Genomic DNA, 25040 nt, shown 5'->3' with positions numbered 1-25040 from the left:
GGCCGGCTGCACCCATCAACCCGTCATTTACATTAGGTATTTCTCCCAATACTATCCCTCCCCCCACCCCGCATCCCACGATAGGCCCCAGTGTGTGATGTTCCCCACCCTGTGACCAAGTGTTCTCATTGTTCAATTCCCACCTATGAATGAGAACATGTGGTGTTTGGTTTTCTGTCCTTCTTAGAGTTTGCTCAGAATGATGGTTTCCAGCTTCTTTAAAGTTCATATGGAACCAAAAAAGAGCCCACATTGCCAAGTCAATCCTAAGCAAAAAGAACAAAGCTGGAGGCATCACACTACCTGACTTCAAACTATACTACAAGGCTACAGTAACCAAAACAGCATGGTACTGGTACCAAAACAGAGACATAGACCAATGGAACAGAACAGAGGCCTCAGAAATAACACCACACATCTACAACTATCTGATCTTTGACAAACCTGACAAAAACAAGAAATGGGGAAAGGATTCCCTATTTAATAAATGGTGCTGGGAAAACAGGCTAGTCATATGTAGGAAGCTGAGACTGGATCCCTTCCTTACACCTTATACAAAAATTAATTCAAGATGGATTAAAGACTTAAATGTTAGAAATAATCTTTCTTTAGTGCCCTCTACAGAGCTCTTCTCACCCAAGGTGCTTGCTAAGTGTCTGGACTGAGCAACGATGACAGGCAGCCTGATTGATCATGCCGGTTGTGAGGTTTATGCTGGTCAACAGGGGCTGCCCGGGGAAAAGCAGAGAGGGGAGTAAGTCCAAAAACCACAAACTTAGAAATGCCCATGGAGGTTGTAAATAGCTTGATAGAGGGATGATGAGTCTCTGGGTTAGAAAATTTATTAGTAATGCCGAATGTATTTCACTATCCCTGCATGATGTTTGATTCAAAGAAAATATGAAAACATTACTGGAATCCCAATTCTGCCAAACCATTTCCTTTCTCCTATAATTAGGTACTCTGAATTTTAGTATCATTTTGTGTGTGTGTTTGTTTCTTCTGATTTCCACAGACTATTTTTAGACCAATCATGACTCATTTTTTGAAAGGCGTTAGGAAAAAATAAGTATTTTTCCCCTGCAATCAAATGTTCCTGTCCTCTGGGTGACACACATTTAGGTAAGTCATAGCTGTGTGACAGACATGGGGGCCTGGGGCAGGGGGAGGAGAGCCCACAGGAGAAAGTCTCCTGATCTGGGAGGAGGACACAATGAGGGGAGGATCTACACAGGAACCTTCAGCCCCCAGCCAGACCCACTGATTCATCCCACCCTGTCCTCCAAAGAGGGAGATAGATCCAGGATCCAGGAGGGCCCAGCCACAGGAAGTGCAGGTTGCACCAGGACGATGCCAGAAAGGCATCCCAGCCTTGAAGAGCTGCCCCTGGGAGAGCCATCAGGCTCATTATTCTTCAGGCAGAAGCAGGAGGGACATGAACAAGTAAGTACAACTAGCTCAGAAAAAGAAAGAGCTAACGATGAGATATTCAACTGTGGGGTGAGCTACTGGACAAAGTAGTGAGCTCCCCAACTCTGGGAGTGTTCGAACTAAGCTGGTTCTTTCCAAACCTTGATGTCCAAGGCCCCTTCCAATGGTGACTATGTGGTATCTGCGAGGGAGGCTGCTGGAAGAATTCCTGCTATAAAAGAGAAACTAAGTCACAATGTCCAAAGTCTGGTTCAACATCAGGAATCTGGGAAGAATGAGACCCCTGCATCTATGTCTGCACTTGTTCCCCAAAGCAGAGACAACATGGGGAGGGCTCGGGGGAGTTTCACCTCCTCCATTCGGCCTCCTGCTGTGATCCATCTGGAGGGGAAAGTCTTTGAATGCTCTCCCCCAGCCTCTGCCACAGTAACACATACTCTTCCCACCTCCCACATGAAAAGCGTTTTACATACAATTTACTAGCTAGTCATGGATTCATTTTCCAACTCCGTTTAAGTACTCAGACCTTTTACAGAGACTCTTGTAGACCCAGTTCCTTCTTTCTGGGAGTTTATACTCTAAGATAGACATGCTGAAACTAACACGTGTAAAACACACTACCAACAACAGCAACACAAACCTGTATCAATTCAATGTCCCTGGATGTGAGAGACAGAGAAAAGAAGAGAGAGAACATGTATGCAGGGGAGGGGAAAGTATCAAATTTACTCTGGGCTGTCTCTAAACTACACATGCCCTTTCCTTGCCCACTGAGAGTCTGCCATGCTCCCCCGCCCCACCACACAACATTTAAGAACCCACCCACATGGAAGGGCCAATGTTACATGAGAGGGGCCTCAGAAAGGTGGAGAACGCTGGAACTTTACAGTTTGCAAATCCCTTTCTCATCCATTACTCTTGGATTGTCCATTCATTCACCAAAGATTTATGCAGTACCTGCTGTCTTCGGGCACTGAGAGTACAAGAGTGACTCAAAACAGACATGTTTCCTGGAAGCTCACATGAAGCTCACAGCCTGGTGGAGAAGGCAGACACTTGTAAACAATCACCTAGGTGTAAGTGTAAGGTGTAGGTGTAAGTGTGCACCTACAGTACTCTCGGGTGAGTCCAGCAATGGAAAGTCATTTAGTGCTGTGGAGTGTGTAACCCAGGGAGCTGACTTAACCCAGGGCTCAAGGAGGACTTCCTGGAGGAGGTGACATTTGAGTTGGGATCTGAAGGATGAAGGATGAGTAATCGGGTGACAAGACCGAGACTGTACTTTGGAGGTCTGAAAGATACAATCTCCCTGTGAAGGGCACGCGTGGTTCACCCAAGAAACGTGGAGCTGCTACACACATGTCAGGTGCTGCAGGGCACCGGAGACACGTGGTGTCCCAGATAGATTCTGATTCTGGGACACCAGCCCTCCTGATTCTTCTGTCTTCAGTCTAGAAAGGGAGGCAGACAGCTAGATATGTCACGAGACTTCAGGATGGTCAGTAAAGTGCTCGTGAGGAAAATTGCAGGGTGCAGACAAAATAGATGGCCCCACCTGGGCCATCATTAGGAGTGAGAATGACCAGGCTTGATGGCTAGTTGAATGGGGTGGGGACCAAGGGTAACTGGAGAGGGTGAATGAGAAGTATGGGGCTTCTACTTTGGATGCCAGGTACATGAGGAAGCTGTTCACCAACGTGGGGAATGTAGGAGCTGGCACACTTTGGAGTATAATCCATGAGTATGATTTGGGCATATCCAGCCAGTCCCAGGTCTGAGTTCTCCCAAGGACAGGATGAAGAGGAGCTAAGGAAGGATTCTAAGAAGAGATACTCATTAAGCTTGCTCTTGAATGGCAAATAGCATGGAAGGGTGAGGAAGGAGTATAGTCGAGAATTCAGGGAAGGGCCACAGCTTAGGCAGAGGCCTGTAGCACGAAGGAGCAAGGTTTGTTTACAGAACTGCAAGTGGCTGAGCTTGGCTAGGGTAGAATGGCAAGTGTGGAGGGAGATAAGGATGGAGAGCCAGGCAGGGGGCGGGAACGCTAAGAAATTTTGACTGACCTAAAGGTAAAGGGAGTCACCAAAGGGTCTTGTGAAAGAAAATGGCATGGTCAGATTTGTGCTCTAAAAATTCATCACTGAGTCTGGTCGGCTAACCAAGGGGAGCACAGCGGAGCAAGGAGCCACAGGAACCCAGAGACACTGCGGGCCCTGCTGGCGAGGACGGGCCTCCTATGCGCCTGGGCCCTCCACTCTTCCCTACAGGATCCCCTCTCCCCAGACCTCCTCTGTCTGTCTGTCTTGCCCACCAGAGCTCTGGGTGGCCCTCATGAAGCAGTCTCCCCTCCATTGCCTGTATAAGGAGGGCCCCACCAGAGTCAGCCAGGGAATCCAGTGACCTCCCACAGCGGCCTGCACACCCCCAGGATGGGCCTGGGGTAGAGAGCCAGCGGTCAGCACAGAACACCCACCTTCCCCCAGGAGAGATGCAGACCCCATGCTGGGAGGAGGTCTCCCATCACCCTCTGGAAAAAACCAAAGTGCCCAGTTACATTAGAACTTCAGGTAAGTAATGGATCATTGTTTAGTGTAAATATGTCTCACGTATTGTATGGGACATACCTATATTAATCCACGTATTTGTTGCTTACCTGAAATTCAACTTTAACGAGGCATCCGGCGACCCGCTCCTTGGCTGTTCTATGAGGGTTGGGAATCCTGGAAAAGGATGGGGGGAATCATGGAGAAATTAATTCCCCAATAGCCGGGGCCCAGCCTACAGCTCCTCACGTCCACCCGGGGCTCTGCAAGGTCTATTTAGGGGGTCCCTGTGCTCCCTGGAAACCCCAGGCTGTGGCCTCAGCTCCCACCCACCCCATGTGAGGCACCACTGCCGGAGCTCCCCTACGCCCACCGTCCTTGGCCAGCTCACTAGCAGTGCTGCTCCTGGAGGGTTGCAGCCAATCCAGGCTTCCGCCCTGTCTCCACCCCCATCCCTGCCCCTCCAGTCTGAGAATCCACTTCCTGGTACGCTTTCCTCTGCCCTCTTGAACTGGAGTCCATTTGCTTTCACTCAGCCTGGGTCCAGATGCTTTCAATGAATGAGAACGTCTGGTCCTGCGGTTTTGATTCCAATCTGGAACATTTTCTTTCAAAGCAGGAGCAAGGAAACAGCTGATACGTGCCTTTCTCTTTGTCTACCCTCACAGATCCCTCCAAACGCTATCTATGCCCCCACCCAGGTCTCTCCTGGGTCCCCAGCCTTTCCAGGGATCCCCAGCCCCGTGCTGCCTGGCTGCAGGTTTTATTACTTGTGCTGCCCTTTGCTCCCGCTTAGGCTAATTGAGGCTGGCACACGAGTAGGGGCTGCTAATGGGCTTCCTCTGCACAGGCTCTCAGCCGGCAGATGGAAGGGACGTGATTGCCTCCTTTCCCGACCATTAAGCGGAGCAGCCAACACCACGCACAGCTCCTGGCTGAGCAGCAGGGCATATGGACCAGCCGGGGACATGGGGGCTGGGAGTTCTCCTACCCCAACCCTGCTCAGTTAGCAAAGGCATCAGGGGCTGTGGCTGGCTGAGAGGTCAGGGACAACCAACTGTCAGACTTCCTGCCAGAGGCTCAGCCCAGGCTGTCTTCACATGTATCCCTTCCAGCAGACCCCGAAGGCCTCTGGGAAGAGTCCCCTTGCTCCTGGCCCTGGACAGGAGATGGGGAGATCGGCTAGGGTAGCCCAGCCCAGGGACTCTGGTGGGGGTTCTCATATAGGATAAAGAAGCAAGGGTCACCCACTCCTGGAACACTGCCCTCCCTCTGCACTCCCATGAACCCCTATACATATACATCTTCCAGAATTTGTCTTTAACTTTTCCTTCTCTGGGCAGCCCTCTCTGATGTCCCAAACGAGGTTAGATGTCCCAATATATATTCTCACAGCACCTTGAGCTTCCCTTATCACTCATCAAAATTACAATTACTGCAATAAGGGATGAAATGTACACACAATAACTCGAATTGGTGAGACAAAGTTACTTTATTTTCCATCGCTGACCGCTTCTTGATCCAGGTTGTCCATCCCTGCTCATCGTTTGGTGGGTGTGGGGGTCTTAAGGGGTGGAGGGGGTGGTGATCAACTTACCATTAAACAGTAATTCCATTTAAAAGTCCCTTTTAGCACTATTTCTTCCATCCTCCTTCCTTGGATGGCCTTGGGATGGGGGAAGTTTGTGTCTCCTTGTGGTGGCCAGGGCAGGGCCCCTAGCCCACCTGCTGTCCTCTGGGTTATGGTCAGCCTCCATGAGATATTCCCCTGGGCCACCTATCTCTGGGTGTCCAACCTGTTGCCCTCTGGTTGCACCTCATATTTTCTGACATCAGATGGCACTCCCAGATGAGGTCCCAGCCTCTCCCACCACCTGCCCTCACGTGACCTCCTCATCGTAACTCCAGGCCTCTATGTCCACAATCCTTTCACACTTCTGCAATCTCCCCTCTGGGACACGTGGAACTCCCAGATCCTCTGCTGTGGTGGAGACAGGGCATTGGCAGCCAGGAACACTGATGAAGAACCGCCCTGCACAGCTCCCTCAACCAGGGCTGCACCACGTCTGACCCAGGGCCACGCCAAACCCGGACCTTCTCTGGGAGGTTTATCTTCATCTCAGGCCACACACAGAAGTCAGTCCACAAGCCCCAATATTCTCGGGTCCTCCACACCTACCTGGGAATATTTATTTCTCACCTGTCCCTGCTCTGAAGTTTGACCCAGTGAGGGTGACATGGAGGAAGAAGGAAGCTCACAGCCTCCCCTATCTCCCAAAAAGCCAGGAAGAGCTTCCCCCTTCCTGCTGTTGGGGATCCCTTTGGGTTCCCCAAAATGCTTCCTGTACAGCTTGCAGAACCCTGAGCCCAAATAAACCTCCTTTTTAAAATAAATTACCCAGCCTCAGGTATCACTTTATAGCAATGCAAATGGACAAACACAAAGCCCTAGCTTAAAGCTATGCCCAGGCCTCCAAGCTTGGCGCTGCTGATGCAAAGAATTGTTTCATAAATGCAGCAAAAAGCATTTTATCTCTACAAATTAAGCTGTCAAGACCATGGTTTCACGAAGACCTTTTAAAAGCCACGCAATGACCTCTTTGCTCCAGAATCACTCAGTTTCTTTTATGCTTTCTTGAATATGAAAGAAAGGTGAGGGGAGACAGCTTTCAAACTCAGTTTTTAAAATAACCTTAGCAGCTCACTGCAAAGGTGAACCATTGCTCACGTGCAACTCGTGAAGAAGAGGTGGTGGATCCCTGAATCTGGTGATCTCTCAAGGCCCTCCCAGTTCTGCCAGTCAGTGGTGGTTATGACCTAGCAAAGGAGCAAGATCAATATACAAACAACTGCAGTGTAAGGCAGGGCCCAGAGAGTGCTACTGAAAGGTGCAAGGGCCCTTAGAAGTCGAAGAGAGAAGAGGATTCATCAATTAGAGTGTGAGTTCTCAACATTTTTTTTTAGCCTACGACCCCAGTAATGCTTTCTCTTGCTGTCTGAAGTATAATTCCATTAATTCAGAACAGTTTGTTAACCTAACTTTTGGCAGTTTACGGACAAAAAACAATAGACATGTTGAGTATGACTTTTCAAACTACACATTTTCTCTTGCCACCCACCCATCCGCACTTCACACAGATTCAGATGAAGCCCCCGCAGGAGGAAGAGGGTGTTGGGTGGGTTATTAAAGTCAGGGGAGGCTTCAGGGGTGGTGTCGAGGCAGGGCTTGAGAGATGAGTGACATCCAAACAGATAGGAGTGGGAGTTTCCAGGCAAAGGGACCTGCAGTAGCAGATGGGCAGGGGAGGAGAGGGGTGGTGTGCTCGGAGTCTGCTGGCAGTGGGGTACACAGAGGGGAGCAGTGGAAGATGAGGCCAGGAGGGTCAGGGTCGTTCTTGGATCCCAGGCTGGGGAATCTGTACCTGGAGCTGAAAGATGCGCTGAAGACTGACTCGGGGCTGAGCAGGGAGAGTTTGCCCAGCTGAGTGGAAAGCCTGACCTTCCAGAATGTGGATTATCTGGCCTTTTACTCTTCCCTCCTTCCCTCCCCCTACCAGCCTGACCCTGGGGACTGAGTTAAGCTTCTGGGAGAGGAGTTCACCTGAAGCCCAGTCTTCCCCTGGAATCCTGCCCAATGCAGGCCTGCAGATACACTCTGCAAAAGCTTTCATGAGGCCTGTAGCTGAAAGAACAGAAGGAATCAAATGTAAAGATATTATACTGTCCACTGTATATAACAGAAAATCAAACTCAAAATTACTTAAACAATAGGAAATCTATTGACTCACGAAATTGGAATCCCCAGGGGAAATGTCAGCTTCAGGGGGGGTTTCACCCAGAGGCTGGTAATGTCTCATAATCCTTGGCTACATTTCTTTGTGATTCTCTCCACTCTCCTTTTCTAATGTATCAGGCCCATTCTCAGATTGAATTCCTTCACAATAGCAAAATGTGTGCTAGCACGTCCGGGGTCACATGCTTCCTTTTTCATAACCAAGGAGGTTTAAAAGGCTTTTCTTACTCCCAACTTTCACCACAAATCCCAACTTTCTCTCTGACTGGACCAACTTACATCACAAGGTAGCTCTCAAGCCAATCACCATGGTCAAGAGAATCCTATGCATTGATTGGCTTGGTACTGGGTTATATGCCTTTTCCTTACCCAATCACTGGGGCCAGGGAAGGTAAGAATACTGTCATTGGCTTAGCTCATTAGGGACCAACCCAGAAGTTGAGTCCCACTCAGGTAACAGGGCTGCTCTGCAGTGAGAGAGGGGTGAATGGATGCTGGGGAAGCAGACAACACTGCAGTCCAACACAGATGTCTATTTTGCTTTTCTCATGAAAGGCTGGGTGAGCGAGAGAAGAGATTAGAATTAGAACTTCCACAGTAATTTGAAGGCCACCCATAGACTTAACTCACCCATATCCCCAAGGTCACACAAAATTGTGGGTTGGCTATAATATATTCTTTCATCTTTCCTTCTCTTTCCTTTTTCTCTTCAATCTCTCTTTTCCTTCCCTTTTCTCCCTCTAGTGTTTCCTTATCCCCTGGCTTGCCTGACTTCTTTTCTTTTCTCTATTCCTTCCCATCTCCCCATCATCACAGTGCTGTATTGCCCGTCAATCCTGAATCTCTCCAGTGCCTGGGTCTTTTATCTCAAGCTCATCCTTCCCTCCCTGTGCACATCTCCAGCCACCCTCTCCCGATGCCTCTGAGTTCAATTTCATCTCCTCCAAATTGCTTTATTGGTTCTACAGAAAAACAAGGCCAGCTAGAGCCATTATGGGTGCATACGGTGTGCATTAGACTCAAAAAATATTTAAGGAAAATACTGTGGTAAATGGAATCAATAAACTTCACATCAAACTTTCACCAGGAAGAGGGAGAAGGCTACCTCCAGTTAAGTGAGCCAGGAAACTGCTCACCATTCAGCAGCAAGAGCCGGAGGCTGCTTCAATGCCCCTCCCACAGTGCACATGTGTCTGAGCAAGCTGTGGACTCCTAGTACTCCAGCCTCCCTCTTTCCCAGCTGCACCTGGCTCTGACCACACCTCGCCTCTCCCCTCCCCGTCCTCACTTCTCGTCTCTGCTGCTGAAGATCCCAATGGCTTCCACACGAACCCCTTTCCCCGCAGAGTGTAGTCGATCAGTGGTGCTGATGAAGAAAGGGACACGATGATGAGGAGAGAGGGAAGAGGACTAGGGGAACAGAGGCATTTGCATTGTGGTATTTTTAGACCCAAAGGTGAAATCTTTCATAATTGTAATTTTTTCTTGAAAGAAAATGAGAGTTTGATGGGTGGTGCTTGTGCCCCTACCTCCTCTTTGTGCTCTCCCTGCAACAGACAGGGAAGACAAGAGGAAAGAGCAACACAGAAAAGAGAGGAGAGCAAATCAGAGGGGAATTTGTCCTACAAACCTGGGGTCTCCAAGAGCCTTCCACCTGCCCCCAAAGCTTTGGTATGGTGGATTTCAGGAAGGATGAACCGAGGCTAAGGTCACACTGGGAATCTGGGCTGTCTCCCAAGCACTGGGTCGCCCTGGAGACCTGTTTGCTATGAGAGAGGGAAGAACATGACTATAGGAATCAGCTTCCTTTAACAACACTTTTATCACCTCCCTAGTCTATCCAAGTGCTTTCGCATACTCTCCAGTGCCTTTTGGATTAAAAAGCAGCTAGTACTCCCAGGTCCTGCAGGGGAAGGATCCCTTCCTCCAGAAGGGTATCCCCTTCTGGGCCCTCCACCTACTGATATTCCCCCAAAACCTCTCAGGAACCTTATTCTACCCCATGCAACTTAATGAGCTGACCTTCTCCCACACCATGTCCTGTGAGAGTGCTGCCTCTCACACAGAACACAGCAGCACGACTCCACCTGGAAGAGCTCCAGGGGGCGAGGGGAGGAGCAAGTGGGGAGAAGCAGCAAATCAGAGGGCAAGACACCAGAAACAGAGCCCTAGCTCTACCACCAACTGCATGAATTTAAACAACCACTACCGATGAAGACCTCAGTTTTCCCAAATTACAATAAAGGGGTGAATAGATCAAAGGATTTTAGGCTAGGATCCAGGAATCCCCTGAATTTCCACTGTTGTTTGTAAGTGTGCTTTTCTGGTAACAGGCTTCATCACAACCTCAAAGGGGTCTAAGAGCCCAAAAAGTTGAGAGAGAACCATAGAGGGTGCCAGTGGCCAAATTTACATGTGGCTGAAGTGTTCTAAGCCTTCCCAAACCTCCAGGTGGGATAGCTGCTCAGAGTACTGGCTTTGTCCCCTGAAGATGTACCTTGGAGTGCCCTCCCTAATGCCCACATGTTGCCTTTACAGGGCTGCTGTGTCACCTTTCTCTGTAGCTGATACCAGCATATTCTTCCTTTTAGTATAGTTTAGGCAGGCTCCTTTTATTACAATAAATCTTATTGAAAATGAATAAAATGAAAATAACATTAAGTTGGTCAGGTTCTCAAAAATCCTACCAATTCCACTCAAAGTAGCAAAGCTCCTTGGTTGGAGTCCAAATTACCTCTTCCTAGAGTGACTGCTGTCTTCACAGATGGGCCAACATCTTCATAGGCACTAGTTTTGGTCATTTCCCATCAAACTACCTTTGTCCCCAAACCAGCCTCTAATCCCCATCATCATAGGCTCCAGGTGCCATGTTGCCTCTGGGCACCCAGACACTAAACTCCCTAAACATCTTGCCTCATTCAAGGACAAACATTTTCTTTAAAACTAAGACTTTCACCTGGGTACAGTGGTGCATGCCTGTAATCCCAGCTACTTGGGACTATGGGGTGGAAGGATATCTTGAGCCCAGGAGGTCAAGACCAGCTTGAGCGACATAGCAAGATCCTGTCTCTAAAAATTAAAAAAAAAAAAATGAAGACTCTTCATTTTCTGATCAAATGCCAATTATAGTGACTCAAGCCTCTTAGATGCTCAAAAAATAGACATTGAATTGATAAGTAAGTGAACAAATGAATCAATTAGTAAATTAGTGAAGTAAATGAATGAAAGCTTCACTTCTGTTACTCTCCCAAATCCCATTTCTCCTAGGCTAGAGACCTCTGGCTCAATTCCCATATAGGCCCAGTGATTTGAGAGTCATTTCTGACCCCTCTGAGCCAGTGAATGGCTGAGCCCTCCTGTGTCTGGTACAGATCAATCCACCACTGAACCCTTCTTGAACAATAAACTGATGTCTTTCCTCTGTAATAGAAAATTTAAATATTTCTTCCACCTGATTTTCTCTCTCTCTTCTTTCTCCTTTCATCTGAGACTTCAATTAAATATATGCTAGGCTTTCTCATTTTGTCCTCCTTATCTTTTACCCTCTTTTCTGTATTTTCCATCTTTTTTTCTCTCAGTGCTACACTCTGAACCATTTCTTCTGACCTTAGTTCCAATTCAGTAATTTTCTCTTTAGCTGTGTTTAATCTGTTTTAAAACTCACCCATCGAGTTCTTAATTTTAGCTATTGCATTTTAGTTCTAGAATTCCTTTTTTAAAAATTTGTTATGTATTTAATAGTTTTCAGTTCCCTGTTGAAGTTTTCAAGCTGGTGTTTTTTATTTCTTTGAACATAGTTAGCATAGTTATTTTATAATCTATGTCTAATAATTCCAATATCTGAAGCCTGCATGACTCTGTTTCTATTGTCTTGTTTCTACTGGTACTTGGTCATAGTGTCTTGTTCCCTTATGTATTGGTCATCTTAGAATGTGTGTATGACATTCACCTCACCCCAGCTACTATGTCTCTAATCTCCTCAGACAACTTTGAGGATGGAGGACATAAATTCAAGGGGTTGCTATTCCTGTCAGGATGCCATTTCACATTGTTGTTCAAAGTCCAGTTGGAAAACTACTCAAAGAGGTCTGAAACTGGGACCCAGTCTTGTCAATACCTGCCCCACTCTTGGAAAGTACTGAAGTGTGCTTGAGGGTTGTGGGGGCAGTGGGGATGGAGGAGTGGTAAGGTAAGAGACTTCTGGGAGACTTCTTCCCACTTCATCACAAACACCAAACCATGGTCCCACCCAAAGGCATCAGCGTCACCTCCTGAGCAACCATAGAAGAGGATACTTTCAACCAAGCTTGCCTAGACAAGGCAAGGATGAAATCAGGCTTCAGAGGTTGCAAAACTGTCACCTGGCAGAGCAACATTCAGTCTGTTAATGTATTTTATTCATGTATTCATTTGTTGTTTTAAAGTACTGCTCAGAACCAGCAGATTTAGACCAACTTTTAGAAATAGGAAATTTAGCTTCTCTTTAAAGATCAGAGGTTCTGATAACACTGAGCCCTGATACCAGGAGGTAACAATTGGCCGGAGCTAAGAAGCAGTCATCCCTGAGAAGTAAGTGCTCTTCAGGAGCTGCATTTACCACCACTCAGGCAACAAACGAATTTGCACTTATTCTGCCCACTTCACTTAATTACTGCCTGGCCCTGTAAGAATTTAATTTTTCAGTCCTTGACCTAGAGAAAAGACAGTGTGTAATTCCGATCCCTAGGAGTTGCCAAGACTGAGACAGACAGCACACAGTCAGTAGAGCAAGAGATCAGAAAGGCAGGGGACCTCTCAGAGGCTCCTGCTGACCCTGGGGGAATGTGCCACAGGGTCCGCCCAGCCCCTCCCCAGGTTCCTGGCAAGGCCTCCCTGCCTAGGCCAGGTGACTGTGTCTAATGCAGCCTGGCCATTTCCTGTGATACCAACCTTGGGCAAATCATTTAACATCTCTAAGCCTCTATTTCCTCATCTGTAAAATGAGAATGGTCATAGTTCCAGATCCATAGGATTGTTGTGAAGTTAAATGAGGTAATGGATGAAAAAGCCCTAGCATAACATCCCATAGATAACAGGGATGTCTGCTGCTTCTCCCCGCCCTGCCTACTCTCACCCTCCCTGGGTGCCCTTAGTACCAGAGACTGCAAGGGCCAGAGTCACCACCATCCTCTTTGATGTGTAAATGATGAAATCAAGGCCCAGAGAGAAGGAGGTTCCCCTAGATGCTGCAGTGTGAGCATCCACCCTTGGTCCAATGACACAAATCTGTCCAGGCCAACTTAGGCTCAAAGAAGGGACCAATCACAGCCAGGAATGAAGTGAGATAGGAGGGAAGGCTTCCTGGAGGTGGCGAACTCTAAGCAGGATTTGGAAGGAAATATGGAACTCAGATTGGCAAGGAAAGGGGTTTTCTTATATGCTGCTCCCCATAACCCACACTTTGAGTCACCAAAACTGAAGGCATTTTACTGCCTTTGAGCTCCAAACAATAGTCCCTAACCCCATCCTTACCCAACTGCCCTGTCCCAACAAATGGACTCAAAATACCCTTACCTGCTCTCCTAGTTCTAACTAGAACTAGGAGACAGACAGACACACACACACACACACACACACACACACACACACACACAGAGAGAGAGAGAGATATGTTTGTCTTCTCCTCTTGTGGGGCCCTTTCATCACCAGCTCATTTTTCCCGTAGAGAATCCCCAAACCGATACAACTCAAGACATTCCATATCAGAATTAAGTTTTCTCTAAGGCAGTGATCAAAGTGATCTTATTTACCAAGGAAATTAAGAAGGCTCCAGGAGGAATTGCCATCTAGAACCAAACTCATCAAACTCAGGTGCTTTCGTTTGTTTTTTTCTAATGAGTTTTAAGCTGGGCTCCCCTTGGGACACTGAGCAAAGCCTGCCTCTTCCTGAAGTTCCTTCCTTCCCACTTCCTACCACTCTTCAGCCAGGCTCTCAGGACCCTCTCAGTCAACCCAACCTCTCCCTGCACCTCCCAGAGAGCTCTCCTCACCTTCCAGACCTCTCCTTGGGCTGCTGTCTCCTTACCATCTCCTCGACTGCTGCAGCTGCCACCACCAACATGCACACACACACGTGCACACACACACGTGCATGCACACACACATGCACACACACAGGCACACACACATGCACACACACACGTGCATGCACACACACTCTGCCGTCGCCACTCGTGGGGTTCTCTCTCTGCCTTTGTGGCAATATGGCTTCCCTCTTCCCTTCCACTGGAACCACTATGGCCCAAGCCATGGTCAGTTCTCTGTCCTTATCTTCTCTGACCTCTCAGTGGCCTTTGACCCAAGAGACCCCTCTTCCTTCTGGAAACACTCTCTCCTCTGGGCTTCCCTAACCTCCACTGACCTGGCTCTCCCCTCTCCAACTCCTTCTCAGTCCCGTTGTCAGACATCTTTCCCTGACCTCAAAATGCTGGAACAGGAGGTTCTCAGGTTAACTGCAGTTTCACCACATCCTCACCAACACTGCATCTTATTTTTATTTTTAAAAATCTTTGCTAATCTGAAGGCAAAATACTGTTTTGTTGTTTACATTTCTATTTCTTTCCTGTAGGATGACTCGCTAGGGCCTTGCTGTAGGCCATGGCAAAAAGTTTGGGCTTTCTTCAAAACTCCAACAGAGGAGTAGCATAATTCGATTTTCATCTTCACAAGTCCCTCTGGCTGGCGAGAGGAGGCTGGACTGAAAGGAGACAAGGACAGCAGTGCCGGCAAGAGAGGACAGTCGCGTGGGCTGGGGAGGCAGTGCAGGGCTGAGAAACGGAGGGACCTGCATGGGATGGTGGTGAGGGTGCTGGAATGAGGGGAGGGGAAATCAGGGATGACCCTTGGGTTTTCAGCCTTAGTAACCGGAAGAGTAGTAACAGCTACCACTTACAGGGGATGGCCGTGCATCACATGCTGCTGCACAGGTTATGCATGTTTTCATCCACTTCTGCTCCTCCACTCTGGGGAACAGGCGCTATTGGCTTCCCAAGCCATGGTCAGTTCTCTAAATACATGCCCAGTGTCAAGGTTGCTGTGTTTTTTGGTGGTCTATCAAGAAGGATGAAGAGGTGCTGAAGAAGAACTGCCTGCATATCGTCGTGGGGACTCCAGGCCGTATCCTAGCCCTGGCTGGAAATAAGAGCCTCAACCTCAAACACATTAAACACTTTATTTCAAATGAATGTGATAAGATGTTTGAACAGCTCAACATGTGTCGGGATGTCCAGGGAATTTTTCGCATGACCCCACCTTGAGAAGCCGGTCATGATGTTCAGGGCTACCTTGAGCAAAGAGATCTGTCCAGTCTGCCACAAGTTCATGCAAGATCCAGTGGAGATCTTTGTGGATAATGAGATGAAGTTGATGCTGCATGGGTTGCAGCAATACTACATGAAACTGAAGGACAACCAGAAGAACTGGAAGCTCTATGACCTTCTGAGTGTCCTTGAGTTCAACCAGGTGATGATCTTTTTGAAGTCTGTGCAGCGGTGCATTGCCTCGGCCCAGCTACTGGGTGGAGCAGAACTTCCCAGCCATTGCCATCCACCGCGGGATGCCCCAGGGCTCTCTCAGTATCAGCAGTTTAAAGATTTTCAATGGTGAATTCTTGTGGCTACCAACCTATTTGGCCAAGGTATGGACATTGAGCGGGTGAACATTGCTTTTAATTATGACATGCCTGAGGATTCTGACACCTACCTGCATTGGGTGGCCAGAGCCAGCCAGTTTGGCACCAAGGGCTTGGCTATCACATTTGTGTCTGACGAGAACGATGCCAAGATCCTCAATGACATGCAGGATCGCTTTGGGGTCAATCGTCGTGATCTGCCTGATGAGAGAGACATCTTCTCCTACTTTGAACAGACATGGTAAAGGACATGGTAGAGGACACATTGCAGAATATGACCGTCTGTCCTTCAGGAGAGGACACATCAGGGTGGGGTTGAAGGAGACAACAGTGCCCCCACCCCTGACAGCCCCCACCCCATGGCTTCCTTCTTTTGCATCACCACCACTCCTGAACCCCCATTTCCGATTTGTCAGAATGGTTTTTTAACAAAACTAAAAACAAAATATATATATATATATATAAAATATTATATACTTTATTATATGCTATATAATATACATATATATACTATACTCATATTATATACTATAAATATTTCATAGTTGAGGGCACTGAGCCCAGCAAGGCCGTGCCAGAGCCAGAATTCCAACCCCGGTGGTCTGGCTCCAGAATCCACACTCCCCATAGCGACACTAATGGCCTCTATTGAGAGAGTTGAGCACTTAGTGAGACAGAGAAGACTAGGGGTGGAGGGGGGTGGTCCCAGGGTGGGAACCCCCAGGGTCGGGGCCCGGGCATCTGCATTCTTCAGCCTCCCAGTGGCCTGACCACAGGCAGGGTGTGCATAATACTCATACTATTGAGTGCTTCCAGAAACATGCAAAGAGGCAGGGGAACAGAGGAGGAAGATCTGAGCTGGTTTTAGGAAGCTTCTTCAAGGGCAGGAGGGTCTTAAGCTGAGACGGGGAGCTCTGTCTACACGGAGGTGCAGATTTAACACTCACCATGTCTAACCCTTTCCTCCTCCACACGCCTTCCTTTCTCACTCACACACCTGCCCCTTGCCTCTTTGAGAGAGATTTACTTTATTAATTAAAAAATAACAGAGCCTCACTCTGTTGCCCAGGCTGGAGTGCAGTGGTGTGATCTCAGCTCACTGTAACCTCTGCTTCCCAGGTTCAAGTAATTCTCCTACCTCAACCTCCCGAGTAGCTGAGGTGATACGCGTAAAAAATAACTGTTTTCTTAATTATAAAAGTAGATGCTTGTTAGACATTTGAGAAACGCTGAAATGTAGGAAAAAATTCAAATAACGCACAGGTCACCCAGAGAGTTGCCGCTGACATTTCCATGTTTATTTTAGATAGAAAAACACCATTTTTTTCCAACCAGCATAATAATATACATTGAGTTTTGTGTCCTGATTTTTTTCACTTAAGATACAATGTAAACATCTTTCTGTGTTGTTCAATATTTTTCTAAAACAACAATTCCCATAACTACATGGCAGCCCTGGTCTGTGGGCGCCATCATTTAACCAGCCCTCTCGTGGTGAACATTTATGTTGTTTCCAGGGTTTTGTCTTTATAACTAAGCCCATAATGAATTCCGTGTGTACGTAAACTGCTGCGTGCATTTGATTATCTCCTGGAGTGGCCTTGCTCACCCTGAGTTTTGTAAGGTGTCTGATGCACGTCCCTTGCCAAAGCCCTCATCCCAGCCCCTGTCACCTCTCACCTTCCCTGCTGCCATAGGCGCCCACCTGTCCTTCCTGCTTCCTCTATTAACTGCCCCTGGCAAGTCATGGCAAGAGGACTGCTTGAGCTCAGGAAGTTCAAGACTAGCCTGAGCAACATGGCAAAACCTTGTCTCTACAAAAAATACAAAAACTAGCCAAGCGTGGTGGCACATACCTATAGTCCCAGCTGCTTGGGAGGCTGAGGTAGGAGGATCGTTTGAGCACAGAAGGCAGAGGTTACAGTGAGCAGAGATTGCACCACTGCATACTTGGGCAACAGAGTGAGACTCCGTCTCAAAAAAAAAAAAAAAAGAGTGGGGTCAGGGGAGAGCATTAGGAAAAAGAGCTAACGCATGCGGGGCTTAATACCTAGGTGATGGGTTGATAGGTGCAGCAAACCGCCGTGGCACACTTTTACCTATGTAACGAACCTGCACATCCTGCACATGTACTCTGGAACTTAAAAAAATAATAATTTTTTTAAAAAGATTAAAAGGTTCTAGAGATCTACTGTACAACACTGTGCAGTTAACAATACTATACTGTACACTTAAAATTTTTAAAGAGGGTAGATCTCATGTTATATGTTTTTAAAATAACAATAAATAATAATTTTATAAAACGGCGGCAGTTTTCAAAAAAAAAAAAAAAAAGCAGTAAGGGCAGATTGCATGTGCTGCCCCTGCTGAAAACCCAGGAGGGCCCCCAGCATCCCAGGCAGGTCAGCATTTGCAATGCATCGCCCACTCGCCAATTTTTCCTACTGCTTCCCGTCATGCTCCCCTCACCCGCTGTGCCTCTCCGGCCTCTTCTCAGCTCATCAAAAATCTCTGCCACTGCAGGACCTTTGCACATGCTGTTCCATCTGCCAGTGCCATCTTATTCTCTTCCTGCGGCTTGTTTCTTCTCTAGTATTTGTGACTCAGCTCAAAGCCGCCTCCTTGGAAAAGCCTTCACTGACCTCCCTTCACTCACCCTCTCCCCTCATCTCCACGCGCCTGTGTAGGTGTGCGTGTGTGTGTGTGTGTGTGTGTGTGTGTGTGTGTGTGTGTGTGTATTTAAGGCATTTTTTTTTTTTTTAAATGGAGTCTTGCTCTGTCACCCAGGATGGAGTGCAGTGGCACAACCTCCACCTCCCGGGTTCAAGTGATTTTCCTGCCTCAACCTCCTGAGTGGCTGGGACTACAGGTGCATGCCACTAGGCCCAGCTAATTTTTGTATTTGTAACAGAGACAGAGTTTCACCACGTTGGCCAGGCTGGTCTTGAACTCCTGACATCAGACGATCTGCCTGCCTTGACCTCCCAAAGTACCGGGATTACAGACGTGAGCCACGATGCCCAGCTCCTTCTTAAGGCTCTTTACATTTTGTAAATATTTAGTTGCACTTTGATGTGTTAATTTCAAGTTTCCCCTGATAAATGGTACTCTCTGTGGGGGCAAGGACTTAGTTTCAGTCGATGCTATCCTCCCAGGTTCTAACCTAGTGCTTGGCAAAAAGTAGGTTCTCAGAAAACATCATCCAATTGTCTTCCAAAAAGGTTGCACTACCTACCCTTCCACCAGGACTGTGTGAGAATGCAGTTTCACTAAATCCTCACCAGCATCAGGCATGATGCTTTAAAAACAATCTTTGCTGATCTGATGGCAAAAATAATAGTTGATTACTTAGATTTGCATTATTTTGACTCTTAGTGAGGTTGAACATTTTTAATGTTTACCAGTCTTCTTTCGTGATCGATAATAAAAAGGCCTGTTCACGACCTCATTCTTAAAGCTGTTCCAGAAAAGGGCCTCAGCTTCTGAACTCTTCTAGAAGTAAGCATTTACTCTTGAAGTCTAACCTCAATCCTTCCTGCTGCTGTTTCCTTTTTTAGCTGCTTCTTATTGAGCTCCTTGTGGGGCCGGCGAGAAAGCACGTAAGTGCCCTGTCACTCGGCATCCCTCTCCTGCCTCTTCTGCCCAGCGTGGGGGAGCGAAGCTTGCATGTGTCCCCCTCCCAACACCCCCAAGCTCTGAGTGGCAAATTAAACGATTCGATTCAAGAAGACAGGCTGCTCTGGTGAGATGCAATCATCTCTGACTAAAATCTCTTTCTCAGATATATAATGGTCTAATCAATATTAATAGAGAGGCTTATCTGTTTTCCTCATCTCCTATGTCCTTAAGAGTAGATAAAATGCTTGTAAAATAGGGTCCTATTCAGCATATACTGATTGCTTCCAAAACGCATTTTCTCAAGATCTGTCATCAAGTGAGAGTCATTACTGAGCAGCTAGGCCCAGCACCACCGTTGACAAATTTGGGGAAGATGATTTGATTATTTGGCCCAACATGTGATTTAAGGGCTGCAGCTTCTTTGGCTTCCAAATTTGTTCCTGTCTGTCCTACAGGGGGATCTTGGAAGCTGGAGGAGTTTTAGATAAATGGAGGTTGAGAGGAGGGGAGGCTTAGGAGCAGGTTCTGGAACTGAAGTGCCATCTTTCCTTCTTCAGAGGAGACCACAGGGCCTTGGGAAGTGAGTAAGCGCGCTGTCCCTGGCGGTAAGGAAGGAGCAGTGAACAGACACCCCCGGTATCCCATATCGGAGGCGCATCTCCATGGGGAGGAGAAGCCAGAAGAGGACAGAGAAGCTTCAGAATTTGGGTGGCTGGGGAGGTCAGTTGGGCCATGGGCAGGGTTGTGTTGAGAGCAGAGGCCTGGACTTGGCATCCCAAGGCACGTGTCGTGATCGGCTTTGCCACTAATTAACTGTGTGAGCCTGGGTAAGTCACCCAGACTCTTTGAGCCATTTTGTTTGTCCTTAATCTAGGAAGAGCCCAGTGCCTTCCAGACTCGAGTTCTCATCCCTCAGCCACCCCAATTTTCATAATGGTGCAACCCAGCAAGTGGTTCACACAGTGTGCCTAAAAAATCATCAGGGTAGCAAAACAGAAAATTAGAACCAACTTTAAAATACACAAATGACTAAGCAAGCTGCAAACATGTGGTCTGACCCAGTTTATCACATATGACATGCATAACATGTAATCCAGTGCAACCATTTACATGGAGGTCTATATGTACCGACACAAAAAGTCCAGCAAGTCATATTGCTGGGTGAAAAAGCAAGTTGCAGAATGACTCATACACTGTGAGGGGTGGGGAGAAACAGAACACAGTGCATGCACGTCTGCAAATGCTTAAAGAAAGTCTGAAAGCATGTAAAAAGCTGATAACAGTGGTTACTTCTGAGTTACCCCCTGCAGGGAAGGGGAAATGATCAAGATGGGCAGAGGGGGTCAAAGGGATTTTTAGCATTCTTTGTAATTCTTTGAATTTTTAAAAGACGGAAGGCATTCGTCCATTTCTTGTATAAATAATAATTGTTAATAAAGACACTTAGGTAAATTGAATTCCCACATGGAAAGAAGTTTATCTTCATCTCCTATCCCACATCATCAGCAACAACAAAAAATCCCAGATAGATCACAGGCCTAAGTGTCAAAGGCCTGATAATGAACCTTTTAGAAGGAAACACAGAATGTTTTCAAGAGGTGGTGGTAGGAAAAAAAAATTTGAACAGGATCTAAAAAGCATTAACTAGAAAGAAAAAAGCCAATAAGTTAGATTATGTTAAAATTAAGAAATCTTCAAAGAGAAGGTTCCTGCTCCCAGTGTAAAGCTGATGGCCGACTGGCAACCGTGAGAGGAGAGCCAGAGTTGGGAAAATCATCGTTCTGGAACGATCGCAGTAAAGATCGGTTCAGGCAAGAATCATCAGTGGATGCTAAATCCAGAGGACATTTTGATGAGAAGCAGAATATTTGCACGGTCTCAACCTGCACATCCCCACTGGTTGCTTATTAGTTTCAAGGGAAAAAAATTGTAACTATACAATGGATAAACTGGACACCACCTTGACAGGCTGATTAAAATTAACATCAGTCATGAGGGACATTGTGTGGCTCCAGGTGTCCGACCCTAAGAAGAACATATCATTTACATATTATTCCATTCAGCAATGCGGTATTACCTCTAATCATAATAAAGTATCAGACAAACAAAATGAGGAATGTTCTATTTAAAAGGGAAGTGGGGGAGAGACTGCATTCTTCAAAATGTCAATGTCATAAAAGACAAAGAAAGGCTATGACATGTTCCCAATTAAAGGAGACTAAGGAGGCATGACAACTAAGTCCAATACCTGATCCTAGATAGGATTCTGCATTGGAAGGGAAAATGATAAAGTACATTACTAGATCAGCTGAAAAAAATAGGAACACAGAAGATCAGATCAAAGTATTGTATCAATGTGAAATTGACTGAAGCTGATAACTGTAGTATGGTCACATAAGAGAATATTCCTAAGAAATGTATATTTATACGATGACCTATTTGGGAGTAAAGAGTTGCCATGTATGCAACTTACTCTGCAATGGTTCAGAAAAACTGTGTGTGTGTGTGTGTGTGTGTGTGTGTGTTTGTGTGTGTGTGTATAGAGAGACAGGTATGGAAAGAGGGTGCAAATAATAAAGCAAATGGTGTAAAATGGTAACAAAAGGTGAATCTGAGTAAAGGCTATAATAGAACTCTTGTACTACTTTTATTCTCGTAACTTTTCAGTGAATTTGAAAATATTCCAAAATCACTTTAAAAATAGAGAGTGAAACAGCATGCTACAAAACGGAATAAAATATTTGCAATACAGATGTCCAACAAGGAATTCATAATCAGAATATAAAAAGAATTCCTACAAACAAGAAAAAGATAAATTATCCACTAAAAAAAATGGGCAAAAGACTTGAAGGAGCACTTCACCAAAGGGGATATTTGAATGGCTAATTAACACAAGGTGCTCAACTTCATCAGCCATCAAAGAAAGGCAAATGAAAACCAAGACACAATATCGCCATACACCCATCATAATGGTTAAAATTAAAAAGGCAGGCAGTTCCCTGTGTGGCCAAGTAAATAGAGAAATTGGAACTTGTCATTTCTGGTGGGTCTATAAATTAGAACAAGCCATTCAGAAAAGAGTCTATGGGCTGGACACAGTGGTTCACACTTGTAATCCCAGCACTTTGGGAGGCCAAGGCAAGAAGATTGCTTGAGCCCAGAGTTTGAGATCAGCCTAGGCAACATAGTGAAACCCTGTCTCTACTAAACATAAAACAAAAATACATGAAGTCCTTGCCCATGCCTATGTCCTGAATGGTATTGCCTAGGTTTTCTTCTAGGGTTTTTATGGTTGTATGTCTAACATTTAAGTCTTTAATCCATCTTGAATTAATTTTTGTATAAAGTGTAAGGACGGGATCCAGTTTCAGCTTTCTACATATGGCTAGCCAGTTTTACCTGCACGTTGTGCACATGTACCCTAGAACTTAAAGTATAAAAAAAAAAGCCAGGCATGGTGGTGCACACACCTGTGGTCTCAGCTACTCAGGAGGCTGAGGTGGGAGGATCACTTGAGCCCAGGAGGTCAAGGCTGCAGTGGGCTGTGATTGCACCACTGCACTCCAGCCTGGGCAACAGTGAGACCCCATCTCCAAAAAAAAAAAAAAAAAAAAAGATAGTTTGGCTGTATATATTGCCATGTACCAAATGACTGCAAAACTGAGTGGCTCAAAACAACAAATATCTATTATCTCACAGTTGCTGTGGATAAGGAATGCAGCAGGCCAAGCATGGTACCTCTGATTCGAATTTCTCATGAGGTTGCTGTCAAAACTGTGAGCCAGAACTGTGGTCTTATCTGAAGGCACGACTGGGAAAAGGTCAGCTTCTAAGTTCATTCACATAGTTGGTGGCAGGATTCAATTCCTCTTAAGCTGTTAGCTGGAAGTCTCCCTCAGTTCCTTACTATGTGGGCCTCTCTCCGCATGGGGCAGCTCACAATATAGGAGCTGGCTTTCTTCAGAGTTGGCAAGCAAGAGACAGCACACAAGACAGAAGCCACAGCGTTTTCCTAACCTAATTTCAGAAGTGATGTCCCATTACTTCTGCCGTATTCTGTTGTCAGAGGTGAGTCAGTAAGTTCAGCCTACACTTGAGGGGAGGAGATTACACAAAGACGTGAAGACAAAAAGGAGGGGAGCACTGGGGGCCATCATAGAGGCTGCTACCACAGACAACATCTTTAAAGCTGAACACAAGCATATACTCGACCTAGCAATCCCACTCTGGCAGAACTGCGTGCATACGAGCACCAAAACATTATACAAGAATGTTCATGGCAGCACTATTCATAATAGTCCAACTGGAAACAGTCCAAATACCCATCAAGAGAAGAATGGAAAAATAAATTGTGTATAGTCATACAAAGGAATACTACACATCAATGAGAACATACAAACTACAAGTACATGCAATACAAATAAATCTCAAAAACAGTGCTAAGGGAAATTTTGCCAGCCACAAATGACTACATAGTGTATAGTTTCATTTGTATAAAGTTTTTTAAAAGGGGGGTAAAATGAAGTTAGAAGTCATAATGGCAGTTGCCCTTGGTGGAGGGAGGTGGAGAGGCTAGAAGAAGGCAAAAGGGAATTTCTGAGGTCTAGAGATGTTTCTGTTTGTAGATCAGATGCTGATTTTCCAGGTGTGCTCACCTTGCAAAAATCCATTCAGTTGCACATTTATAAATGTGCACCTTCGTGTACATAGCCTTCAATTAAAAGCCTCCATTAACAAGAATAATCTGGAGACTTGTTGTTAAGTTCAGATTCTAGAATCACTTATGGCCCCTCTCAAAATCCCAAATCAATGAGTGAAGGTGGGGTGAGTAAAGGTGAGTTGTCCCAAAATCTACCTTTGAAACAAGCTACCAGGTGAGTCTCCTTGTTCTGGGTCACACTTGGAGAAACACTGGCAACCCATTTCCGTTTTAATAACAACGGAATTCATGTGTATGTAGTGACAGCATGGGAGAGAGGGAATATTGTAGTACAACCATCGTTTCAAATTCTCCCTTTGCCTCCACCCGAGGGTATATAATGTGGGGCCCAAAATCTGTCCACCAGAGGCACCTTTCTTTGGCTCTTTAAAGAGAGTTTTTAAGAGTCAGGTTCCTACTAGAATAGTAGGAATATCATGGGTAGGGAACTTGCCTGTCTTGTTCACTACTCTACCCCACCCAGCAGAGTGTTTCACTTACAACAGGTAAATGAATTAGCTGACTCATTGAATGAAACATGAATGGCTGAAAGATTGAAATATGGTTTATCACACATACATACACACATGGATACACACACATGCACATGCATGTACACACACACACACACAAACACACTAAGCATGATGCAGAGGATTGTCAAATCCCATGCAGGGAGGACCTGAAGGAAGGATCTTCAGTCAGGAGGTTTCATCCCCTCTGGGAGTCTTTCTCCATTTCTTCCCAGGGATGCCCCTAGTCTCCTGGTTGTATGATGATGCCCAAGTATCTCAGCCTCTCCTGAACACTTGTGCTATTCATCACCTCCGCCAGATAATAGGTTTGGGTCTCAACTCCTGAGGGTTCAAACTGCCTTCCCATCACCATCAGACTCTGGGGCTGTGGTTATTGTGATGGAGGAGCTATCTCTCAACGTCTTCAGATTGGATATTCATACCTGCACAAAACTCATGACAAGGACATCTTTGCAGAACTTCCAGGCTGTGGGTACACAGCCCAGCAGTGCCCCAGCTCTTCTGTGCCTATTCCTACCAAGGCGATTATGGCATTGATTGACAGTGTCCATATCTATATTGTCTCCTATAGGAGACTGCATTCCCCAGGGCTTAGCCAGGTGCCTGGCACCTCGTAGGTACTTCATATATGTTTGTTAAATTGCCTGAATGGAAGGAAGCAAAGGTGAGAGTCCCCACCCCTGCCAGGAAAATTTTATTTCCTAGTCTACTGGGCCTGTTCTTGCCTGGACCCTGTCACCACCTCCCTCTC

General features: G+C 46.4%; 1 pseudogene; it reads left to right on the top strand.

Annotated features, from left to right (window-relative positions):
• Positions 1-14703: 14703 nt before the first annotated feature.
• LOC116476214 (spliceosome RNA helicase DDX39B-like) lies at positions 14704-15681 on the top strand (annotated as a pseudogene).
• Positions 15682-25040: the final 9359 nt, after the last annotated feature.

Source organism: Hylobates moloch, unplaced genomic scaffold (genome assembly GCF_009828535.3).
Source record: "Hylobates moloch isolate HMO894 unplaced genomic scaffold, HMol_V3 SCAFFOLD_11, whole genome shotgun sequence".
Classification (NCBI taxonomy): Eukaryota; Metazoa; Chordata; class Mammalia; order Primates; family Hylobatidae; genus Hylobates; species Hylobates moloch.
This window is presented reverse-complemented; position numbering and strand designations above follow the sequence as displayed.